This window comes from Ranitomeya variabilis, chromosome 5 (genome assembly GCF_051348905.1).
Source record: "Ranitomeya variabilis isolate aRanVar5 chromosome 5, aRanVar5.hap1, whole genome shotgun sequence".
In the NCBI taxonomy this organism is placed as follows: Eukaryota; Metazoa; Chordata; class Amphibia; order Anura; family Dendrobatidae; genus Ranitomeya; species Ranitomeya variabilis.
In genome coordinates, this window is record NC_135236.1 from 375517172 (window position 1) to 375531073 (window position 13902).

The 13902-nt window shown below is 40.4% G+C and overlaps 1 protein-coding gene across 8 annotated transcripts in view; it reads right to left on the reverse strand.

Moving 5' to 3' along the window:
* Positions 1 to 13902, reverse strand: part of PTPRZ1 (protein tyrosine phosphatase receptor type Z1) — a 307734-nt gene that overhangs the window by 153482 nt on the left and 140350 nt on the right. The window lies entirely within an intron of this gene.

The following is a 13902-nucleotide window of genomic DNA, read 5'->3' on the forward strand; positions in this document are numbered from 1 at the left end:
GTGAGGAACATAGTAAGGAAATGGAAGAACACAGGTACAGTTCTTGTTAAGGCCAGAAGTGGCAGGCCAAGAAAAACATCAGAAAGGCAGAGAAGAAGAATGGTGAGATCAGTCAAGGACAATCCCCAGACCACCTCCAGAGATCTGCAGCATCAACTTGCTGCAGATGGTGTCACTGTGCATCGGTCAACTATACAACGCACTTTGCACAAGGAGAAGCTGTATGGGAGAGTGATGCGAAAGAAGCCGTTTCTGCAAGCACGCCACAAACAGAGTCGGCTGAGGTATGCAAAAGCACATTTGGAGAAGCCAATTTCTTTTTGGAAGAAGGTCCTGTGGACTGATGAAAGCAAGATTGAGTTGTTTGGTCATACAAAAAGGCGTTATGCATGGCAACCAAAAAACACAGCATTCCAAGAAAAACACTTGCTACCCACAGTAAAAATTGGTGGAGGTTCCATCATGCTTTGGGGCTGTGTGGCCAATGCCAGCACCGGGAATCTTGTTAAAGTTGAGGGACGCATGGATTCTTCTCAGTATCAGCAGATTCTTGACAATAATGTTCATGAATCAGTGACAAAGTTGAAGTTACGCAGGGGATGGATCTTTCAGCAAGACAATGATCCAAAACACCGCTCCAAATCTACTCAGGAGGAACAATTACACTGTTCAGGTCTGGGGACTGGGATGGCCATTCCAGAATATCATTGAACATCTGTGGGATCATTTGAAGAGGGCTGTCCATGCTCGGCGACCATCAAACTTAACTGAACTGGAATTGTTTTGTAAAGAGGAATGGTCAAAAAAACCTTCATCCAGGATCCAGAAACTCATTCAAAGCTACAGGAAGCGACTAGAGGCTGTTATTTTTGCAAAAGGAGGATCTACTAAATATTAATGTCACTTTTCTGGTGAGGTGCCGCACCTGTCAAATTTTGTTTGAATGCAGATTGCACATTTTCTGTACAATAAACCTCATTTCAAGGCAGAAACATTACTGTGTCCAACAGTTATTAGATATATGAAACTGAAATAGCTGTTGCAAAAAAAAACAATTTTTATAAAACATTAAGCTTAAGATTAATAGAGGTGCCCAAACTTTTTCATATAACTGTATATATATACAGTATATAGACAACTATTACACGGCCTGCTGCACATATGGACACAAACTTTTTTAGGGGAGGGGCAGTTGGGGAGAATGTGTTTCCATTAATGAAGAAATGAGTGATCCTTTGTACTTTGTTACTTCCGTGTTCACTCTACTCTCATACTATGTCTCCCACTTGTCCCCTATAATGAACAAGTAGAGGGGGAAATCACTTGACAGCTGCAGCCAATCTGCAGCCGATGTTTAGCTGCAACCTTCACATTCTGTTCAAACGGGCTTCTTCTGCTTTGATGGAAAGTAAAGACTGCAGCCAATCAGCAGCCTTTGATTGGCTGCAGAATCAACATGATGCCCCCCATGATGTGGAAATATCTCAGTGTGCAACTGTGGAAAAGTATAAAAAAAATATAAAAATTAAAAAAAATTAAAAAAATTGTTATGTAAGAACAGATTATATATGGTGCACAATTACAAAACCAAAGTGTTATATATAGTGCGTATGGTAAACATACATACATTTTTTTTTATTTTTAGTAAAGTGCAAAAGTACACAATTATGTGTCAATGTGTTCACAGCAACCACAATACACTAGATAAAATAATAATAACGTGCAAATGCAAAAGTTACACCACCAGGTGTCAGTGTATCCACATTAGATATTGAGTGACCAGGAAAGAACATGAAGGGTCAGTAAATAGAATACATTACTACTGGTTTAACCACAGTCCCAGGAAGAAAGGGGAAATCACAGCATGACCACTGCTTCCTTCATATCGAAGGATGCATGTAACACAGCAGAGCTTTTCGGATGGAACAATAAATATGATAGTGTTTGCTTTAGATTTTCCTATTGCAAAACAACTGATTACTAAAGGTTATATGCGACTGCTTTCTCTACGTCACTGCCTTTTAAACCTTTGATAAGAGCTATTTACAAGGCAATACAGAATCAAAGAATGATCACTGTCCCATCATGGTGCACCCAGAAGAAGACCTCTTCTCACACATCACCTAGATAGATGATCTGTCTGCTGCTGACTTGTCTGTGCATTGTCAAGGAAACACAAAAAATTCCTCCCACAAATGCTGCCATTTATATGCTTATTACCTGTAATCACAAATGATTCTGGCTATCAAGGATTTTTCCTACTTAACCCAGTTACAGCTTAAGCAGTTACTTAAATAATCCTATTTACGCTAAGTGTTTTATTACAAAGTGTCATACATGTTTTTACTAGTATGGAGACATTGTTTGGGAGCCACATGGTCCAAGATTACAATACATTGCTATGTTTTTAGGTGATTCTCTTTTTCAGGGGTTCTCCATCAAAACAACCAGTCCGTATGTTCTATCATGGAATGTGAAAGTCCCGGAGGGGCACCACTGTGAATGATCCAGCTTCATCGGCCAGAGAGGAGAACTGTGGATAGCAGTGACGTCCACTCTGAAGGACTCCAGTAGTCTATTTATTACATAGCCAGCAATTTATCTGAATACAATATTTACACTGCAAATCCTCTGCGATTAAAGGGGGTGTTTCTAACGAGAAGCATATTGGTAATCAAGAGGATGTGAGCATCCAGCCACAGCTCTCACTTCATCTTGATTACGTATAACTATCCCTCAACTACCCCCAATTATGATACTAGGACATATGAAAATTGTTCTTTAAATGTGTTGTTTCATTAGAAACACTAGGAATGCAAGTGCTAACACTGCCGCAATGACATTGGCACAGTAGGGGCCAAATATTCAGATCGAGTAGAGATTGTCTCAGTAGTGGACAAACCCTTTAACCCCTTAATGACCGCCGACACATCTTTTAACGACGGCCATTAAGGGGCCTTATTCCTCAGTGCCGCTTTTTAACAGCGCTGAGGAATAAGGGAATAGTGCTGCTTGTACATGACAGCTGACCACCTGCTGTATCAGCCCCGGAAGGTTTGGGCACTGATTAACCCCTGTCAAACACGACAGTGGTATTTAGTTGGTTGCAAGGGGGTCAAAAGACCCCCATAGTAACCAACGGACCCCCGCAATGACAATCGTGGATCCTGATGGTCACCATGGTACCCTGAGGTCAAGTGATGACCTCAGGGTACAGTGACCTGTGAGATCCAGCTATAAGCTGGGTCTCACAGGCTGTGTCAGTAAGACACCGCCAGTCTCATGCACTGTAGTACACTAGTACTGCAGTGTATGAGACCAGAGATCAAAAGAAGAATTATACATGTCCCACAGTGGGACTAAGTGAAAAAGTAAATAAAAGTAACAATAAATATATGAAAAAGTAAAAAAACACAAAAGAAGCGCACACAAATTCCAAAAAGCCATTTCACTAGTACACATAATTGGTATCACTGCATCCAGAATGACCCATTCTATAAAACTGGCACGTTATCTACTCCGTATGGTGAACGCCATAAAATAAATAATAAAAACATTCCAAAAATTTATTTTTCATCGTATGGACTCACAAAAAAGTGAATAAAAAGCGATCAAAGTGTCATATGTAAAAAAATATTGTGTAAATGAAACAAACCGCCAAACCATCTCACAAAAATTCATTTTTGTAAAATATTGTTTTTAATATGTAAAAATCACAAAAGCATAAAGAAAACAATATAAATCTGGTATTGTTGTAATCGTACTGACCCAACAAACAAATCTATCTTATCACTTTAACTGCTTGGCAAAAATTTCAAATAAAAACAATAATCAAATTGCTGGTTTTTGTTCATTCGATGTTTTAAAAATCTGAATAAAAAGTGATCAATTATAATGCAAAATATTACGTGCCCCAAAATGGTACCAAAAAAAATCTGCAACTTGTTCCACAATAAACTCTCATACAGCTCTGTTCGCCAAAAAATAAAATAGTTACAGTTCTCAGATGAAAAAAAAAACTTTTATAAAAAAGCATTTTTACTGTGTGATAGCAGCAAAACCTAAAAAAAGAGAATAAATCTGGTATCGCTGTAATCAAACCAACCCGAAGAATAAATCCACCTTATCACTTATACCGCAAGGTGAACCGCACAAAAATAAAAATAAGAACTATTTTTGCACTATTTGTTAATTCTACCTCCCAAAAATCAGAATGAGGCCTGGCTCACATTTATCCTGCGCTCTCTGCTGAGCGCTTATGTCGAGGTTTCAGTGTAAATTCTCCAGAAACGCGATTCAGACAAAACTCCAGATGGAACCACTCTCTTATGAGGCAGATAAGTCACTTTACACTGGTCTGTGTTCCGGCTGTGTCCCATCATTTTAGGCGTCTTTTAGCACACAAGTGTGAACGACTACTGACCTGTGCATGCCTAAAAAGATGGACACCACACAGAGTATAAAATGTTTCCATCTGCCTCATGGTGGGTGGTTCTGTTGGAGGTTTAGTCTGAACCGCATTTTTGTAGCATTTACATGGAAACCACGACGTAAGTACTCAAGTACTCAGCATAGAACACAAGAATGTGATACAGCCTTATACTGGAGCAATCAATAATATTATGTACCCCAAAATGTTACCAATAAAAACCCTAATTTATCCCACACAAAAACAGCCCCCACTCAGGTCCGTTATCGGTCACTGGAACTATAGGGGGTTCCCACGTTACTGGCATACAAAAACTTTCCCGCCCCCTCAAACAAAATCCAGTGAATACTGCACTCTAAAATCCAAATGCCCTCCTTCTGAGCCCCATTGTGCCTAAATCACAGTATGCGGCCACATATTTGGCATTATTGTCATGGAGAAAAGGCACAACTTAGGGGTGCGTATTGCCAGAAGCACAAGCTGTGCACAATGTATGGGGGCACTACAATATATGAAGGCTCTACACTGTATGGGGACACAATGAATGGGTATTAGACTGGCAGATTTGCAATTCTCCAGAAAAAAAGCCTGGCGTGAATGTCACAGAATAGTCACTGCAGTCAAACATGAATTCATTGAGAGGTGCAATTTCTACAACTGGGTCACTTTTAGGATTTTTCTGCTGTTCTGGCACCTTTGGGGCTCCACAAATGTCACCCGCAAACTATTCTAGCAAAACTTGTGCTCTTCCTTCCCAGCCCTGATGTGTGGCCTAAAAGTAATTTATGACAACATATGGGGCAGAACTGCGTTCTGGAGAAATTGCGCTATTAACCCTTGTGTACCTGACATTTTACAACAAATACAAAGATTACATTTTTACCACTAAATTTCAGTTTTTTTCTGTGTTATAAAATTCTGTGAGGCACCAATGGATTCAAAACACTCACTACGCCCCTAGATGAATTCCTTGAGGGGTCTAGTTTCCAAAATGGGGTATCTTGTTGGGGGTTTCTGCTGTTTTCACATGTTAGGGGCTCTTCAAATACGACATGGCATTCACAAGCTATACCAGACAAATAGCGCGCTTTCCTTTCCTAGCCCTGCCATGTGCCCAAGCAGAAGTTTTTGACCATATATGGGATATCTTCGCGTTTGGGATAAATTGCACAACATATTATGGAGTTAGTTTTCTCCTATTATCCATTGTGAAAATTACAATTTGGAGGTTAAAACAAAATTTTAATGAAAAAAATGAAAATTTTCAATATGACAACCTAATGATATCAAATTCTGTGTAGTACCTTTGGGTTCAAAATGCTCACTATACCCTTGGATAAAATCCTTGAGTGATGTAGTTTCTAAAATGGGGTAACTCGTGCTTTTTTTCACTGTTTAAGCACATCAGAGGCTCTCCAAAAGCGACATGATGTCCGCAAACCATTCCTTTAAAGTTTGTGTTCCAAAACATAACTCCTTCCTTTTTGAACCCTGCCGTACGCCCAAACAGTAGTTTTCCTCAGGTATTGGCATACTCAGAAATTGCACAACAAATTTTGTGGTCCATTTTCTCCTGTTACACTTATGAAAATAAGAACAATTGTGGCTAATAGTTCAATTTTGTGGGGAAAATGTTCAAACGGTTTGCAAGTCAAACGGTGCTCAACCTCTTCCAAAACCTGCCATGCACCCAAACAGTAGTATTTTTCCACATATCGGGTATCGGCATACTCAGGAGAAATTGAACAACAAATTTTGAGGTCCACTTTCTCCTGTTACCCTTGTGAAAATAAAAAAAAAAAATTTGTGGGTAAAATGTGATTTTTTATTTTCACAGCTCTACGTTGTAAACTTTTGTGAAGCGCCTGGGGGTTCAAGATGCTCACAACACATCTAGATACATTTCTTGAGGGGTCTAGTTTCCAAATGGGGTCACTTGAATGGGGTTTCCACTGTTTAGGCATATCAGGGGCTCTCCAAAGGCAACATGGTGTCTGCTCCTGATTCCATCCATTCAAAAAGTCAAATGGCGCTCCTTCACTTTCGAGACCTGCCGTGTGCTCAAACAGTAGATTCACCCACATATGGGGTATCGGCGTACTCAAGAGAAATTGCACAACAAATTTTGGGGTCCAATTTCTCCTGTTACTCTTGTGAAAATAACAAATTTGAGGCTAAAATTTTGTGAAAAAAGTAAAATGTTAATTTTTTCCTTCTACATTGCTTTAGTTGATTTGAAGCACCTGAAGGGTTAATAAACTTCTTGAATGTGGTTTTTACTACTTTGAGGGGTGCAGTTTTTAGAATGGTGTCACTTGTGGGTATTTTCTATCATACAGGCCCCTCAAAGCCACTTTAAATGTGATATGGTCCCTAAAAAAATGGTTTTGTAAATGTTGAAAAAATGAGAAATTACTGATCAACTTTCAACACTTCCAACTTCTTAACAGTAATAAAAAAAAAGATTTAACAAATGATTCAGTTGTAAAGTAGATATGTGGGAAATGTTATTTATTAACTATTTTATGTAGCATAAGTTTCTGATTTAAGGGCATAATATTTAGAAGTTTGAAAATTGCAAAATTGTTGACATTTTCGACAAAAGTCCAATATTTTCGCAAATAGGTCATAGCGAACAAATTTTACCACTAAGGCCGGCCTCACACTAGCGAGTTTTACGGACGTAAGAGCGCAGAAATTACGTCCGTAAAACTCGCAAAATAAACGGCACAATTATTCTCAATGGGGCTGCTCCTATTAGCCGTATATTACGGTTCAGTAATATACGGCTTTCTACGGCCGTACAAAATCGCAGCATGCTGCGTTTGTCAGCGTATTGCGCAAAAAAATCGCTAATGAAAGTCTATGGGGGCGAGAAAAATACGGATTCCACACGGACCTGCAGTGTGACTTGCGAGAAATACGCAGCGCTGTTAGTGTAAAGTCGGTAATTCAATTGCCGGCTTTTCATTTCTCCTGCCTAAACCCGACATGATATGAGACATGGTTTACATACAGTAAACCATCTCATATCCCCCTTTTTTTGCATATTCCACACTACTAATGTTAGTAGTGTGTATGTGCAAAATTTCAGCGCTGTAGCTGCTGAAATAAAGGGTTAAATGGCGGAAAAAATTGGTGTGGGTTCCCACGCAATTTTCTCCGCCAGAGTGGTAAAGCCAGTGACTGAGGGCAGATATTAATAGACAGGAGAGGGTCCATGGTTATTGGCCCCCCCGTGGCTACAAACATCTGCCCCCAGCCACCCCAGAAAAGGCACATCTGGAAGATGCGCCTATTCTGGCACTTGGCCACTCTCTTCCCACTCCCTGTAGCGGTGGGATATGGGGTAATGAAGGGTTAATGCCACCTTGCTATTGGAAAGTGACATTAAGCCAGATTAATAATGGAGAGGCGTCAATTATGACACCTATCCATTATTAATCCATTTGTCTGAAAGGGTTAAAAACCACACACACACACATGATTTAAAAGTATTTTAATGAAATAAACACAGCGGTTGTTGTAATAATTTATTGTTCTCTCAATCCATCAGGAACACCCTCGCTTGGAAAAATAATAAACGCACAAGATACATACCTTCTGGTGAACCGTCTCGTCCCACGAAGTAATCCATCTGAAGGGGTTAACTAATATTACAGGCAGGAGCCCTGCTAATGCAGCGGTGTGCTCCTGCTTGTAATTCCCCGGCGAATGAATGAAATGTAGGTCATTGACCTACATTTCCTTCAGTCGCGGTGATGCGCCCCCTGGTGGATGTCCTCATATGACCTGGAGCGTGGGAAAAAGTTCCCAGGCTGCAGTTCATGAGAACATCCACCAGAGGGCGCCTCACCGCGACTCAATGTAAGTACAGATCCTGCTTTCCTTTCAGCACCCGGGGGATTACAGGCACCAGCGAGTGGTTTATTGCAGCTCGTGCCTGTAATATTAGTTATCCCCTTCAGATGGATTACTTCGTGGGATGAGACGGTTCACCAGAAGGTATGTATCTTGTGCGTTTATTATTTTTCCAAGCGAGGGTGTTCCTGATGGATTGAGAGAACAATAAATTATTACAACAACCGCTGTGTTTATTTCATTAAACTACTTTTAAATCATGTGTGTGTGTTTTTTAACCCTTTCCAACAATTGGATTAATAATGGATAGGTGTCATAATTGATGCCTCTCCATTTTTAATCAGGCTTAATGTCACCTTCCAATAGCAAGGTGGCATTAACCCTTCATTACCCCATATCCCACCGCTACAGGGAGTGGGAAGAGAGTGGCCAAGTGCCAGAATAGGCGCATCTTCCAGATGTGCCTTTTCTGGGGTGGCTGGGGGCAGATCTTTGTAGCCACGGGGGGGCCAATAACCATGGACCCTCTCCTGGCTATTAATATCTGCCCTCAGTCACTGGCTTTACCATTCTGGCGGAGAAAATTGCGCGGGAGCCCATGCCAATTTTTTCCGCCATTTAACCCTTTATTTCAGCAGCTACAGCGCTGAAATTTTGCACATACACACTACTAACATTAGTAGTGTGGAATATGCAAAAAAAAGGGGATATGAGATGGTTTACTGTATGTAAACCATGTCTCATATCATGTCGGGTTTGTGCAGGAGAAATGAGAAGCCGGCAATTGAATTACCGGCTGTTCACAGATATCGAGGTGAATGAAATCTAAATACAGAATATATATATATATGTGTCTCAATGACATATATAAATATATATATGTATATATATACTGTATATATGTTTTCCCTAACATTTGAGCACATAAATCCATTAGATGTCGGTTTTGCAAGCCTGCGCGAAAATCTCGCAGTACGGATGCCATACGGATTACATACGGAGGATGCCATGCGCAAAATACGCTGACACACCCTGACTACGGATCAATATTTTTGGAACATTTCTCCGTATTACGGCTGTAGTACGGACGTATAATACGTGGCGTATTGTCTTACGCCAAGTGTGAGGCCGGCCTAACATGAAGTACAATATGTCACGAAAAAGCAACCTCAGAATAAGTGGAATCCGTTGAAGCGTTCCAGAGTTACAGTACTACCACATAAAGTGACACTGGTCAGATTTAAAAAATTTGGCTTGGTCATTAAGGTCACAATAGGCTTGGTCTCTAAGGGGTTAAGGGGCCTGCAATGATTGTTTGACAACATTGTGTTGATCTCCAATCAAATTAAAACATCATTCTCTTTCTAACACAAAATGTAAATATGGGTAGAGTCCACAAATTATTATTGTGTCTTGATCCAGTAAGATGCGCCAAATTCATTAGCAGATGTGCACCACTTAATTTATTGCCAGCATTAGTAATATACTCCAGTCATTGACTGGAGCACATTTCTTGATTTACGCCACTTTTGTGGTCTAAGTTATGATGAATTAGTAAGAATTTGTGAAGCTCTGCCCACTTTTCATTGAGTGCTTAAAAATCTTGCGAAATTTCAAACAGTTTTACTCTAGATTTCTGGTTCAAACTGTTTGATAAATTGACCTCTAAGAATTTTGACCTGACATAATTGCTTGCTATGGAATCCAAGCAAAGTGTATGTAATCTCAATTTACGGTGCTTTTTGCAATGGAGCATGTATTCCTAGTTCTTATGTAAGCAATTAGTGTAATATGAAATGTTTTACTTACAGATGAGCAAAAAGATTTGACACTACCATGGTCCAGTATCAAGTTTGGTTCTCCTGGTCAGCAGAATCATGGCAGTTCTGCTGACAAGACTGCAGATAGTTTCTGCAATGCTCTGTCTGGCATCCTGAGCCCTGCTGTCACCTAATCGAAGCCCAAAATGTCATCAAATAAAAAGTTCTCCAAGGAGGACCAAAATGGAAGGACTAGGATAGTTTGACTGTAGGCAGGAGAGGTACCCAGGATGCTGCGCAGGAAAATGCTTGGGTAAAAGTGGTTCGGCGGCAACGGAGCACAGAACTGGACACCAGATCAGGGTCGTTTGAACTTACTGTATTTGCTCATATCTGGTTCTAGTTTCTAACAATTTCAATTTAATTACCTTAATAAAACTACTGTGATTCTTAGCTAAGGAATATTTCTCAGCAATTTTAGTGTGCGTACGAAATATAAAATGCTGTCATTATTTTAAGAATATTGCTTTGTATAATAAAAACAGTAGATCACAAAATCATACTTTTTTTTTAAATTCAATGTTATTGCTTTCATGAAAATTAAATTTGCTGTTATTATCTCATGACAAATTTTGATGACTGACCATTTTGAAAGAAAGAATATATCATGGGCATGATGTGTAGTTGATAAATTAAAAGAAAGCTCTGGTCAAATTTTAATAATGTATACAATGTGGCAGTCCGCATTATGCAACATCTCATAGCAGGAAATTATACAGTAATTTTCTTCTTGCTCATCTGCAAGTTTCCAAGAAGTTTTGTACCCTATAGGTACTGGTCACCCTATAAAATCCCAAATATCTGCAAATCATTGGACTGTACAGGATAAGGTGTCAAAATACCCCATTCTCCCATTCTCTGAAATAGCTTTTGCTTTGCAATTATTAGCTGAAGTTTACCCCACAGACTGTCTGCTATGCAGCGATTGGCTGGAGATTTACTTCATAGACTTTCTGCTATGCAGCCATTGGCTGGAGCTACACCCCACAGCTCCCTGTTATGCAGCTATTGGCTGGAGCTATACCCCACAGCTCCCTGCTATGCAGCTATTGGCCGGAGATTTACCCCACAGACTGTCTGTTATGCAGCCATTGGCTGGAGCTATACCCCACAGCTCCCTGTTATGTAGCTATTGGCTGGAGCTATACCCCACAGCTCCCTGCTATGCAGTTATTGGCTGGAGATTTACCCCACAGACTGCCTGCTATGCAGCTATTGGCCGGAGATTTACCCCACAGACTGTCTGCTATGCAGCTATTGGCTGGAGATTTACTTCACAGACTTTCTGCTTTGCAGCGATTGGCTGGAGATTTACTTCACAGACTTTTGGCTATGCAGCCATTGGCTAGGGGTTTTTCCTCACATACTTCCTGCTATACAACAATTGGCTGGAGATTTACCCTACAGACTTCCTGCTGTGTAATTAATGGTTGAATAATTAATTCACAAGCTTGTCACTGCAGATATTGGCAGGAAATACTGTACATTAACTTCCTGCTCTGCAACTACAGACTGAAGTTTTACCTTACAGACATCCTACTCTGGTTCCATTGACTGAAGGTTTGCCTCACATTCTTCTTGCTCTGCAGCTACTGGCTGGCAATCTGCTTCACAAACATTCTGCTCTGCTGCAACTTGCTGAAACTGTACCTCATAGGCCTCATGATCTGCCACCATCTACATTTCACTCTGCATATAAGATTTGTGATGCACTACTAGTTACACAAGCTTTCTAATATGTGTCAGTTTTTAGACCATTGATGAGTCATTCATGATGACCTAATGAACAATTCTGTCATAACACACCCTTACAGTAAGATTGTCTTACCAGGTACAGGAAGCAACATTGTTGTCAAGTGATATCTTCCATAAAAGTCGTGTACTAGTACTACTGGGCAGTAAATGTTGAAGTCTGCCTTTCATCTGGGTCTAAACAAGTTCTCAAGTTTCAGCAACTTTATGTTGACCATTTTGTTTGAACATCAGCCTGTTATTCAGGTATATGTCCCCGGGCTACTTTTATTCTAACTTGAATTCTACAGAATAGTGTGTTTACTACTTGCAAGACCCATTAAAATCAGAAGTGCTAGTTTGATACTGGGATACAACATGGAGGTAATACTGGTGCTTCTCACAAAATTAGAATATCATCAAAAAGTTAATTTATTTCACTTCTTCAATACAAAAAGTGAAACTCATACAATATATACAGTCATTACAGAGTGATCTATTTCAAGTGTTTATTTCTGTTAATGTTGATGATTATGGCTTACAGCCAATGAAAACCCAAAAGTCATTATCTCAGTAAATTAGAATACATTAAAACTCCAGATTAAAAAATGATGTTAAAATCCAACATGTTGGCCTACTGAAATGTATGTTCTGTAAATGCACTCAATACTTTGTCAGGGCTCCTTTTGCATCAATTACTGCATCAATGTGGTGTGGCATGGAGGCAGCCAGTTGAAATCTATCAGTAATTACAAAGCAATCCTGCCACTTAATGAAAAATAATATCAGCTGGTTCAACTGATGGCCTATAAAAAGTTATCTCATTACCAAGGTGCCACACAAGAAACTTCTCATGATGGGTAGAACCAGTAAGCTGTCTCAAGACCTTTGCAACCTTTTTGTTGCAAAACATACTGATGACATTGGTTACAGAACAATTTATATACTGCTGAAGATTCTAGTGAGCGCTGCTGGGGCTATAATCCGAAAGTGGTAAGAGCATCATAAACTGGCCACAACTAGGTGCTCCACAGAAGATTTCAGACAGAGGAGTGAAAAGAATTATGAGAAGAGTTATTTAAAGGGAACCTGTCACCCTGTTTTTTCGATATGAGATAAAAATATGGTTCAATCGGGCCTGAACTCAGCTTTACAGCAGTACCTTTCATATTTCCCGATTCCCCACCCTTGCCGCCAAAATACCTTAGTAATCTCTTTGTTTTCGCATGTCAATCACCCCGGTCTGGTCCGATAGGCGGGGCCTAATCGCCGATTCTCCCCACCTCTGGCTTTGCTCTACGAATCTTCTTTCCTGCTGTTGCGTAGTTTTCTGCACCTGCGAATTCCAGTGGCATCTCGCGCGTGCGCAGTATGTTTTGCCCAACAGTGGGCAAAGCATTCAACTCATTATTGTGCATGCGCCGGCATTTTCCTTGACGTTCTGTGCCACGGAAGTCTTTCTATGCTTCTGGGGCACAGAGCATAGGGTCAAAAGCCGGCGCATGCGCAATAATGATTTCATGCTTTGCCCACCGTTGGTCAAAACATACTGTGCAGGCAGAGGGTAATTGAATGCGCAACCGCAGAAACTGACCGGGATCTGTGGTATTCACAGATCTAGTTACGTTTGACACGCCAAGGAGCGGGGGCAGCGACAGCGATTATGCCCCGCCCATCGGACCGGACCAGGGTGATTGACATACAAAAATGGAGAGATTACTAAGGTATTTTGGCAGCAAAGGTGGGGAATCGGGAAATATGAAAGGTACTGATGTAAAGCTGAGCTCAGACCATATTTTTATCTCATATCGAAAAAACGGGGTGACAGGTTCCCTTTAACAGCCAGGTACCACCTGTGGAGAGCTACAGAAAGAGCTGGAATTATCAGGTACAATTGTTTCAAATAAAACTATATTTAATGCACTTTACTTCCATGGCCTGTGTGCACGCTCACCACTAGTGATGAGCGAATATACTCGTTACTTGAGATTTCCCGAGCACGCTCGGGTGTCCTCCGAGTATTTTTTAGTGCTCAGAGATTTAGCTTTCATCGCCGCAGCT